An 11,119-nucleotide genomic window follows, 5' to 3' on the forward strand; every position below is an offset into this window, starting at 1 on the left:
GGTGGGCCACGAACCTATTAAAAATTGCTAGAGTTATTGTTAAATTAGTTTAGCAATGCTGTTTTTGCTACTGAATGGTAATTTACATTTTAATTATTATTATTAAGTGGAAATGTCTACTTTTGCTGGCAGAATTTTTCATTGTTATTTTTCCATGAGAAAGTTAACCCTGCTAAAACGCTTAATTACCCGCAGAATATGTGTGCAACAAAAGTGGAAAAGAGTTAAGGTTGAGAACCACTGCACAAGTGTTTTCCAATAAAATATCGTTGATAAAATTAATTCTCATATCATGGCAAACTTAATTCTTTTGCCCAAAATTATCAGTCCTAAGTACAGAACATGTCAGTTTTGTATGTTTATAGAACGCTATTTTAATTTTTTCAATGAAACAAGCTCAAATCAAAAATTATAATTATGTGGTTCCTGTGCCTTGACTTTGTACGTTATATCTTTTTATACTTTCAATGCATAATGCATCTCAGACATTATCATTCTTTCCGAGATTATAACCTGTTTAAAGTGCATTTAATGGTTCAGTGGAATATTCCCATTGGCATTAAATTCTTTTTAGAAATTTCAACGTTGTGGGGTGATACATATGTTATCACTCACTTGATATTCAAACTTAATTTTATAGTTCTGAATATACGAGTTGTGTCTTTGTGAGATTGCCCCAATTGGACTTCTTAATTTGGGCTTTTGGTATTTATGGTCATTTACATTTAGTTTCATTTATAAATGTATGGACTTATTCTATATTTTAGCAAATGCAAAATTGTGAGAGGTGAGATTGTCATTCTTTAATCAAACAAACATTTCAAATGACAGATGCTATCTGTCACATCATGCTAAGGCTATCTGTTCTGGCATGATTGTTTCACTGTAAGTTCATGAAATTGTAACCCTTTATTGAAATTTGGCAATGCAAATAGAAATACTAAACAGACTCAAGTAAATTATTACATCATGGAACACCGGATTCCTGTCACATATTGTCAGCATTGTACAGAACTTATAAGATTCATAGGTTTAATCTATACCAGTGGTTCCCAAACTTTTTAGAGTCGGGACCCACTATTTATTACCACAGATTATGGCGACCCACTTACCGGTAACTTTAATTTAATTTTCTTTTGTTTTTTTATGACATAACACAGAACACAGCAATGTCTAATCATCGCAAAACTACCGTGTTTCCTCGAAAATAAGACCTGGCCTGAAAATAAGATAATAATTTGAATTTTTAAAATTATTTTACCCAAACCCTACCCTTAAAATAAATTTTGAAATGTGTGGGAGAGAAAAGGTTCATTGGCCTGAGGTAAGGTGAAGATCACCAACTAGTCAAGATTGTGTGATGTCACAATCACAATTATGATATTTGTCACTTGATTTTTGTATAGGGAATACAAATAAAAACAATGGATGTCGGTTTTTATATAATGATTAGTAAAAAATCTTGTGATTTTCTATAATGTAATTTTATTTTTGATATATGAACGCAAAAGACCTTTTTCAAAAAAACATAGTGTTATTCTTCAAAAGAAAATAAATCTAAATCCTGTCTAAATTTTGGGGAAACACGGTAAGAAGTGCTGTACAGTCTACAAAACTGCTATGCGTAAAAAAAGCCACATGGTCATTCTTTGAGTAGCAAAATTTTGTTCCTTTGAGAAGATTGTAGAAAGGAAACTTTCACAGAATAGAATTTAAATTCAATTTTTTTTTTTTTAAGATTTACATATTCGAGTCGCCACCGATTCTAATAACCAGTATAATTATTCAAAGCTTTCTACATCTTTTCACGACCCACCAAGATTCCTTTTGCGACCCACCAGTGGGTCGCGACCCATAGTTTGGGAACCGCTGATCTATACAATTAATTTTTTGAAATATCCAGCATTTGGCCCTTTTGTTGAAATAAATTTGTAAAGTACTTTTATCATTTTATTTCAGAAAATAGAATACTAGTGTATTGAAAATTTAACTAGTTTTATTTTTATTGTCTGGGAATAACAAAAATTCTAAAATGGAAGTGGATGAATGGAAAGTAGATTCTACAAGTCACTGTGAAATAAAGCTTGTCCATCATGTTGTGACATTTTCAAGAAAAGAGCAAGCTGCACCTAATAAAATGACAAGTAGTGTCTATTTTGACCAGCCGATTCGAGAAATTATAAAGATAAAGGATCAAAGTGAAATACATGGTACAAACAATGGCAGATACAGGCAGAGTGGAATTTCTGCTACATTTCGTATTGAGTTACTCCAAAAAGTGATACATTGCTTGAAGTACATGCATGAAAATGTAGGTGGTTTTGAACCAATTGATTCCTCATGTGTTTATTTGTCTAAAGACAAAAAGCAGATTGCTATTGCTGAACCTGCGGCCGGCAACAACATTATCAGGATGGAAAGCTTTGCAAAATTTGCACTGCATGTCCTCTCTAATGGTCTTGTATCAGACCATGATACTTCTCCAACTGCTACACAAACATTCCATCAGCTGTGGGACATGTGTCAACAGAAGCAAACAGTGAATGCATCTTCGTTATTACATTTTTTAATAGATAACCAGAACAGAAGTACATTCCCGTCACTAATTAAATGCTTGACTGGATTTTTGTGCTGCAAAGAACCAATTTTAGCTTTTGATTTAGTGATGTATATTAAGAAGTATATTGGAAAGCATAAATACAATAAAATTTTAAGTCATCCATTTTTTTGGTCAGAGTCAAAGAAGTGTCAGTTTATATGTGCCGTTTTTGGGTATTTCAAAATGAAATATAGATTTGGAGATGGATATAGCCAAAGATATGATGAATCTTTACGTCAAAATTATGAAATGTCTGATGGATTCGTATTCTCTGAAAGTGGATGGATTGAGTCTCTCAGGATATCCGATGATGAATTGAGCAAATTGAACCAAAGAGAAAATCTTGTCACTTCTACAGCAATCTATAGGGTTGCCCGAAATTACAATGGGCATTCTTTGTATGATTTGATGCGATTTTTTCGCAACCGATATAGTCACTTTTTGGAGAATACGACTGCGAGGCATGTGTTCCAAAATAGCTCAACTGGATTTTGGAATTTCTTTGCTTCCAGGTATCCTTGCTTTCTCTATTACGTTTACCTGAAAATGTGGCGCCATGTGAAAAAGTATGAAGAAATTAGAAGTATTCGTGAATGTGCTCCAGAGTCAACTTATCTACGTACAGTGTACAGTGCGGACCCATAAATTAATTCATGGTATATTTGCTACAAGCTTTCGAAAAATACTTTTTGAGCTAACTAATTTTCCGAGTTTCGAATCGTTCGACTACCAAGATATCACTGTATTTACCAATCAAATCGTGAAGAGGATATTTTATTCAAGTTATTGGAATTGAATTTATTCTTGTCTATTTTCTCTTAGTGATTGAATCATCTTTGTTGTTGTTTTACGTATGTTTTTGGTTTAAATTGATCATGTCTTTTTTTGAACCAATTTAAAAAAATTTAAGATCCAATTTAGTCACTGCGCTTATTATTATCATTTTTTATTTCAAAAAGATTTGAAAAATCATCAATTTCATTGTATATGGTATCAACGTTTAGCACAATGAGCCAACTGTCTGAGCTACTATTTTATAATTGGAATCTTGATCAAAGATTTTACCAAAACAATCTATGGCTTTAAAATAATCCACAAAGCCAGAGATTAGTTTGCGTTCAAACCCCTGGTTTGGCCTAGCATGCCAAAGTTAAGTCATTTTTTCCAAAAATAATAGATATAAGTGACTGCCCAAGTCTTGTTCTTGGAGAATGAGGGTTCCATAATGAAATATCTGAAGTATTTAGCATTTCCATCTGTAGAATATAACAATACAAAAAGTACATTTCAAAAACATTGTAGGATGGTAGGACTATCATAGTGTGTGTACCAGGTAAGGGGGGGGTGGGGGGCAGGGTGTATATTCATTTGGCTAACACAGACAGTCCCCGAACTCGTAATAAGGAAAATCAGAATAAAATTATGACCTGACCCTAACCTGGTACACATACTACGGGAGAACCGTCGAGTGGATATTATCTTTCATTTTTTCCTTCGGTCGGGCCTTTTGAATATGACATAGTGGATAAAACACCGGTTAGAATGGTAATTCTCATGCAAATCTGCACGATGAAAATTCCTTATTGAAATAGTCATTGATTCTGCATTACCTTTTATTTTATAAGTTGTTTTGATTATTGTGGAAGTGAAATATATATTTCATTAAAGAATTCATGCATTTATGATACAAAATGACATTGGCAACATACAGCCCAACATATAACACTTTGTGCTGCATAATCCGTTAGGTCTCTTTTTTTTTTTAATTTTGTGTGATATTTTGTTTAATCGTTGCGTTAATTTTGTTAAAATCTGTTTAATAAGTAATCAGTGTAATAGACTCCATGCCCAATACCTGGATTGTCTAAATTTCGTGTGATATTTTGTTTAATCGTTGTGTTAATTTTGTTAAAATCTGCAGGGTGTATATTCATTTGGCTAACACAGACAGTCCCCGAACTCGTAATAAGGAAAATCAGAATAAAATTATGACCTGACCCTAACCTGGTACCTAACCTGGTACACATACTACGGGAGAACCGTCGAGTGGATATTATCTTTCATTTTTTCCTTCGGTCGGGCCTTTTGAATATGACATAGTGGATAAAACACCGGTTAGAATGGTAATTCTCATGCAAATCTGCACGATGAAAATTCCTTATTGAAATAGTCATTGATTCTGCATTACCTTTTATTTTATAAGTTGTTTTGATTATTGTGGAAGTGAAATATATATTTCATTAAAGAATTCATGCATTTATGATACAAAATGACATTGGCAACATACAGCCCAACATATAACACTTTGTGCAGCATAATCTGTTAGGTCTCTTTTTTTTTTAATTTCGTGTGATATTTTGTTTAATCGTTGTGTTAATTTTGTTAAAATCTGTTTAATAAGTAATCAGTGTAATAGACTCCATGCCCAATACCTGGATTGTCTAAATTTCGTGTGATATTTTGTTTAATCGTTGTGTTAATTTTGTTAAAATCTGTTTAATAAGTAATCAGTGTAATAGACTCCATGCCCAATACCTGGATTGTCTACAGATGAAATTTTGCAAGCTTCGTTTCCGTGTGGGTGGTACAGGTACTGGTAAGATCAAGGGTGGGCAGGGCAGGGTTTTTGGACCAAGGGCCAAAAATATTGTCCACATACACTGTCGGGCCATGTAAATGTGACGTAAAAAATTACATTTTATGAAAATTATTCACAGTGTTACAAAAGGAAACATAAAAAACAATGAGCCTCGGGCCAAAACTATATTCAATCGCAATCTAATAAAATTCTTTGATCTATTAGTTGGGTTGTGGCAGCATCAGGCGGACCAGATTGAATTACCCAACGAGCTGGATTTGGCCCGCGGGCCGTAGTTTGCCCATGTCAGGGCAAGATGATTGATACAATTTCCCTAGTCCACGCATCCGATGTGATTATATACTTATATGCACCTGGCTGCCTGCAAAGAAAATAGGATAGAATTTACATATTTATCCTGGGAGAGATGGAAGGCGATAAGACGGCTCAATCATATGGCAAACCACAGCATCATCCGGTTACCAGCCCATGTCGGGTATGGAGTAGTTGGCCAGTTATTTGTTTTCAGAAGCATGGACTTGATAGTGTAGAAAGCAGTAACCGACCAGAGGTTACGTGAACCATACGTTTAGCACGATGCGCCACCACCACCGAGCATTGTATATGCAAGACCAATGCTAAGCCCAGAACTATAAAGTGTTGAGGAACTCCCAATACTGGGTAGTTTTTTGTGTTTATGTGACATGATTTTCATGGTAGTGCTGGCAACATTGACCAGCTTCAGCGAAATTCTAATGGCCGAATGTCATAGAACGACTGTTATCCTCGGATTTTTGGTAGATAGAGCCGTGAGAGTTAGCTACAATCTAGCTATCATTTTAACCAGTCTCGGATATGTAATTGTAATCAGTCCATATCAATAGTACGCAAGAACCAGATAGACAACTGGGTGCCGGCTCCAATTAAGGGACAGTTTGTTCAGTATACACTAGAAGGCAATATAGAACAGGAAACCACAAAAATGTGGCTTCTGAACTATTGACCCATGACATAGAACATTAGCGTAGAAAACACTATACTGCAGTTAAAAGAATACTGTTGACCATCAAATAAGATGTAAAGTATCAAGCATGTGATATTCAACATTTCTCACAGTCATAGCGAACTCGATACTTTGCCAAAACACCAACTGTCACTTGGTGGCAAATAACAGCGTATCCATGGCGACGAAATTGTCCTGCTTCAGCCAGGTTTGAATGGCCGAATGTCATAGAACGACTTCTATCCTCGAATTTTGGATGGGTGAGGAAGGAGAGTCTCAGATATGTAACTGTGGTTGTAACCAGGTCATATTTACCATTTATCAATAGTACACATGTACCGGGATCGTAAGACATTTGGGCACAGCGCCGCTCAATTGGCGAAAGTTTTTCTAGTATACACTAGGGGGCAATAAAGAACAGGAAACAACAACAATGTGGCTTTTGAACTATTGACCCATGACCTAGAACATTTTGCATAATAAATACTAAACTGCATTTAAAAAATAATACTGTTGACCATTAAACGGAGAAAATAAAATATTAGAAGGGTATAACAACTTTTAATATTCATCAGTTGTTGATAAAAGCAATTTTTCACAGTAACGAGACCTCCAATAACAGCAATTAGCAAAGGTCCACTTCGCGTCAAATAAATTATACGTTGTTCGAGAGATTAGCTTGATATAAGGTTTACACGTTTTCAAGCGTTAACAAGTACGCCGAAACAGAGCAAAATTTTTTCCCGCAGACGAACTAAATTTTACCGATCATTAGACTCAATAGCGCCTTCAAAATATGTTTATATTTTTAACTAATCTCCTTTGCCATTGACAAAAATGCGGACCACATTTTATTCTGGCAGAAATAAAAGGGCTGCTTATATGATTGCAGGTCTAACCAATGCGACGGTAGGTGGAGCCGGCATTTCTATAGGTCCCAGCATAGTTCTTGATGGACATGCTAATGGTCTTATAGATTAGCGTAGGCACAGGTGGATGTTTAATTTGTACATATGTAACTTTCATCGGGAAATATGGTTTGGTATGCTTCCTAGCTTTGCATTTCAGAGGGGTGGTGTTTTGAAATTCAGAGGATGGGAGATATGTGGCTATTATTGCTGAAGCTTTTCGTAACTGCACTTAACCGCCCATCTGAACTGCTACCACGACACTTTACGGATACTCATTAGTAGTATGCTATACACCCCGAAAATAGGGGGTGGTTAAGATTTAACAGACTAGGGCAGGGGTCGGCAACCCCTTCGCTTGCGGGCCAAAATTATGGATTGCAAGACTTGGCAGGCTCCACATATTTTAGAAAATTAAAAACCGAACCAATGGCCGATGGATCACAATTTTTTCAGATAGATCAGAAGATGAAAGTTTAAATTTTAAGCAACGCGCGAAAAATGCAACAACTCGTGAACTCAACTTGGTTTGACGGTTTTCGTTGCATCACGCTTGATACGTTTTCGACATCCCTAAATGAGAATACATTTTCCAAATGGGACACTGGCGAAAGCCAAGATTAAAACATTTTATAAATGGGAAATACTAATCCCGAGTTCTCAGCTTGTTTTTTGCAATGTTCATTTTCGAAAATAATTATTCGCATGCATATATATATGTGAGTTTCAATAATCTCACAATTAGTTCGGTAGATTGTATGCAAGAAAATTCTTATATTTTGCATTGATTTTGTATTGTAGTGAGGAACAAGAGAGCTACGCCCAAATATATGGACACGTCTGTTCGCAGTACAGTACGGTTTACCGTACCGTCAGATCACAGTCTACAAATATATTCACACCAACCGAAGCAGTACAAGGACACAAAATGGCGTCCGATGTCCGCAGAACGTTTAATGACGTCATAGCAAACAAAAACGAATCTCACAGAGCTAACAGAAATATTTAAAATGAATAAAAGTAATAGCCTTCTGGGGAAAAATTTTATCTTCAACCACTGGAAATTTCAAAGCAATTGGTCCAGTATTCGAAGAGAAAAGCGATTTTTTTAAAAATGATGGAGACAAATAATGAAAATAACAATGACAGCAAAATTTTGAAACGATCGTTATGTCCACTACGTGTCCAACAAGCATTACTAAAATTGCCCAAATCATTATTTGAAGGGTTTCCCAACCAGGAAATACTGTACATATAGCGGTCTTGATACTTCCACAATCAAATCGACGTTCTAATCTGGGAAAGTGAGAATGAGAAAATACGTTAAACAAATTATTTTTTTTTGAATGCCGGTTGAAGAGGCACTGAAAATAGTAAAAGCTTAAACACGTTAGGGCTCAGGGCAGGCAACAAATAATTCAATATTTGCATATTTTCGTCTGAAAATGAGATTGAGAGAATATTACATTATTTTGAATACTTTTATCAAGGCTCATAATAGCAATCGAAAATATAATATATAAAACGGCATATGGTATAATTAGACCAGAGTATTACTATTAAAAACTATCAATTCTGAAATCATTTTAAATAACAAATACCATCGTTTGCGTGAATGAATATATAAAGTAACCCTTACCAGTCCGTTCCATATATATATTGTTTGTTTCACATTTGATTTAGGTAACCACGTTTCACGTGCAAAAATCCCACCTTGGAGTCTTTTATTGAATTAAAGGAAGGAATCAATCCAAAGAACTGCTTTGATTGGATACAACGACACACCATAAGTCCCACTAAGTAGCGTGCATAATAATAAATTGCTTGTGAATTTTTCTCATAATCATGTTGGTTAGTGATATTTACATTAAACTAGCATTCTGAAGCAGCCGAATAAAGGCATATCTGATGGTCATATGTGCTCTGGTTTATAATGACATAATGTGGCTCTCCGCGGTATCAAAGTACAAAATGCGGCTCTTGGTCTCTGACTGGTTGGCCACCCCTGCTGCAGTGCAACGCCATGCCCACCGGTGAGAGCGGAGTGGCAAGCCAAACTCTCGCTCTCGTCGTCACAAAAATCAAACTATAACAAGAGTGGGGGAGTACCCCACAATTCAGGTATTAATCTGAATAGAACAGTTACTACACTTGATCTTAACCAATAGGCCGAAGAAGCGATACATAGACGGTGTTTTCACGCAATAATGCATTGCGAATTTATGAAAACGGTGCGGTTATAAAATTTCCAATTGCATTACTAAACCGAGTGTTGAGAATGATTGATAGGCATCTGTTTCATTATAATCTTTTAATTCTGCTAGGTGGTGACGTAGAGTCAATTGCCTTTTCTGTATAAAAAGCATGGTTTATAGTGTTGCCCAGATTGCCATTCTCACATACATATCCCAATGTATTGTGTCATGGACCTTTCCCCGAGCATCGACTTCCTTGTTTACTTCGTGGCATTCGCCAATAAGCAAGATGCAAAGAGTGACGTAACAATGCCCCATTTTACATATTGTGCATTTAGTTACATCTGCGTATCTAATCAATTAGGGTTTGGAAGCATTGTAGTTCAAACTATTTTAAATCATTTAACCACATACGAGTGGCCACAATAGTGCTTATACAGTTGAGTGGACGAAATAAAGCAAGTTCGTTTCGAAACTGTGTTTGGTTTTGTGCATGAGAAATTCAGCGGCTGTCAGGTTCAGCGCATCCAAATCCGGAAGGAAAACCCCTACTAATGACTCATCAGAAGAATTCTTGACACCACAATAACTTGCTGTTTTGAAGTCAGGGAGTGTGTGCATAGATCTGCTTGCCATCCCATTTACCGCGCTTCCATGAATGGGCAGTTGGCACCAGCTGATCGGTCGAGCTAATTAGAATAAGTGTCGTTAGCTGTGCGCCTGAACGCAGGTATTGCTGTTTTTGGATAGCGTGGGTGATTTTTTGAGAGATCGGGCCCTGGCTGTGAATGATAGAATATCGGGCCACTGTACTCAATTAATTTTGTAAGTTTATCCCGACAATGCCATTTCAAAATTATACAGTCTGCCTCCCTCGATGATTGCTCCAATATAAGCAGGCGCCGTTCCGAACGGAGCAGATTGGTTGGCACAGAACGTATTGGAAATTCGATTCTAGCTTCTGAGTCCCAATAAATTCGATAGCATCCTGCAGTTCGGCTTGAAAACCCGATTATTTTACTGGCGTCTCCGTGCTTGATATTTACCCGCTCTGTTGCCTCGGCCACTGGTTTCATTCATCTGAAACGAAGCCGCCTGGCCAGGTGTTTTATTCCGAATTATTTTCGTCTGTAACCAAATACATTTTGATTGCAGCCTCTGCTTTGTGACATCACAATGTCCATCTAACTTCAATTTGAAGAATTCGTGAAATTGTTGTGCGTTTCGACGTTACTCCGGTGGAAGCAGTATGGAAGATTTGCAGCTGTCTTCATGACTGATGCTCCGCGCCCATTCCGAAAGACACGGAACGAGGGTGAGTACTCGATTTGCCTTACAAAGTAGTAGGAGAAACAAGACAAACATTATATAAATTGTAACATTCCGAATAGAAAAGTGACGGGCCAGTCAAGGCAGTAGTCCAACGCCAAGCCGACCGGTGAGAGCGGAGTGGCAAGCTGAACCCTCGCTATGGTCGTCGCAAAAATCAAATTAATACAAGAGTGGGGGAGTACCCCACAATTCAGGTATTAATCTGAATAGAACAGTTACTACACTTGATATTAGCCAATAGGCCGAAGAAGCGACAAATGGTCGGTGTTTTCACGCAATAATGTATTGGGAATTTATGAAAACGGTGCCGGTGATGCCGATTAAGTTTCCACTTAATTAGTAGGGCTGGGAATGGTTGACCCATTCTGGATGGTTAAAGGTTACGATTTATTTTACCGTTGACTGACATCTCAGGTACAAATCATCTTTATAATGTACAATTTCGTCAGAAATGATTACGTCATCGCAAATTTATCTCCTGTAGCGTTTAATTTAAAAGAATAT

At 36.6% G+C, this 11,119-nt stretch overlaps 2 non-coding genes across 2 annotated transcripts; both read right to left on the reverse strand.

The window, feature by feature from the left end:
• Nucleotides 1–9,077: 9,077 nt before the first annotated feature.
• On the reverse strand, nt 9,078–9,270 carry LOC144424898 (U2 spliceosomal RNA). Its single transcript, XR_013477118.1, has one exon. It is a non-coding gene; the product is annotated as a U2 spliceosomal RNA (small nuclear RNA).
• Nucleotides 9,271–10,676: 1,406 nt separating this feature from the next.
• On the reverse strand, nt 10,677–10,870 carry LOC144424901 (U2 spliceosomal RNA). Its single transcript, XR_013477120.1, has one exon. It is a non-coding gene; the product is annotated as a U2 spliceosomal RNA (small nuclear RNA).
• Nucleotides 10,871–11,119: the final 249 nt, after the last annotated feature.

The sequence above is a fragment of the Styela clava genome, chromosome 6 (assembly GCF_964204865.1).
Source record: "Styela clava chromosome 6, kaStyClav1.hap1.2, whole genome shotgun sequence".
NCBI lineage: Eukaryota > Metazoa > Chordata > Ascidiacea > Stolidobranchia > Styelidae > Styela > Styela clava.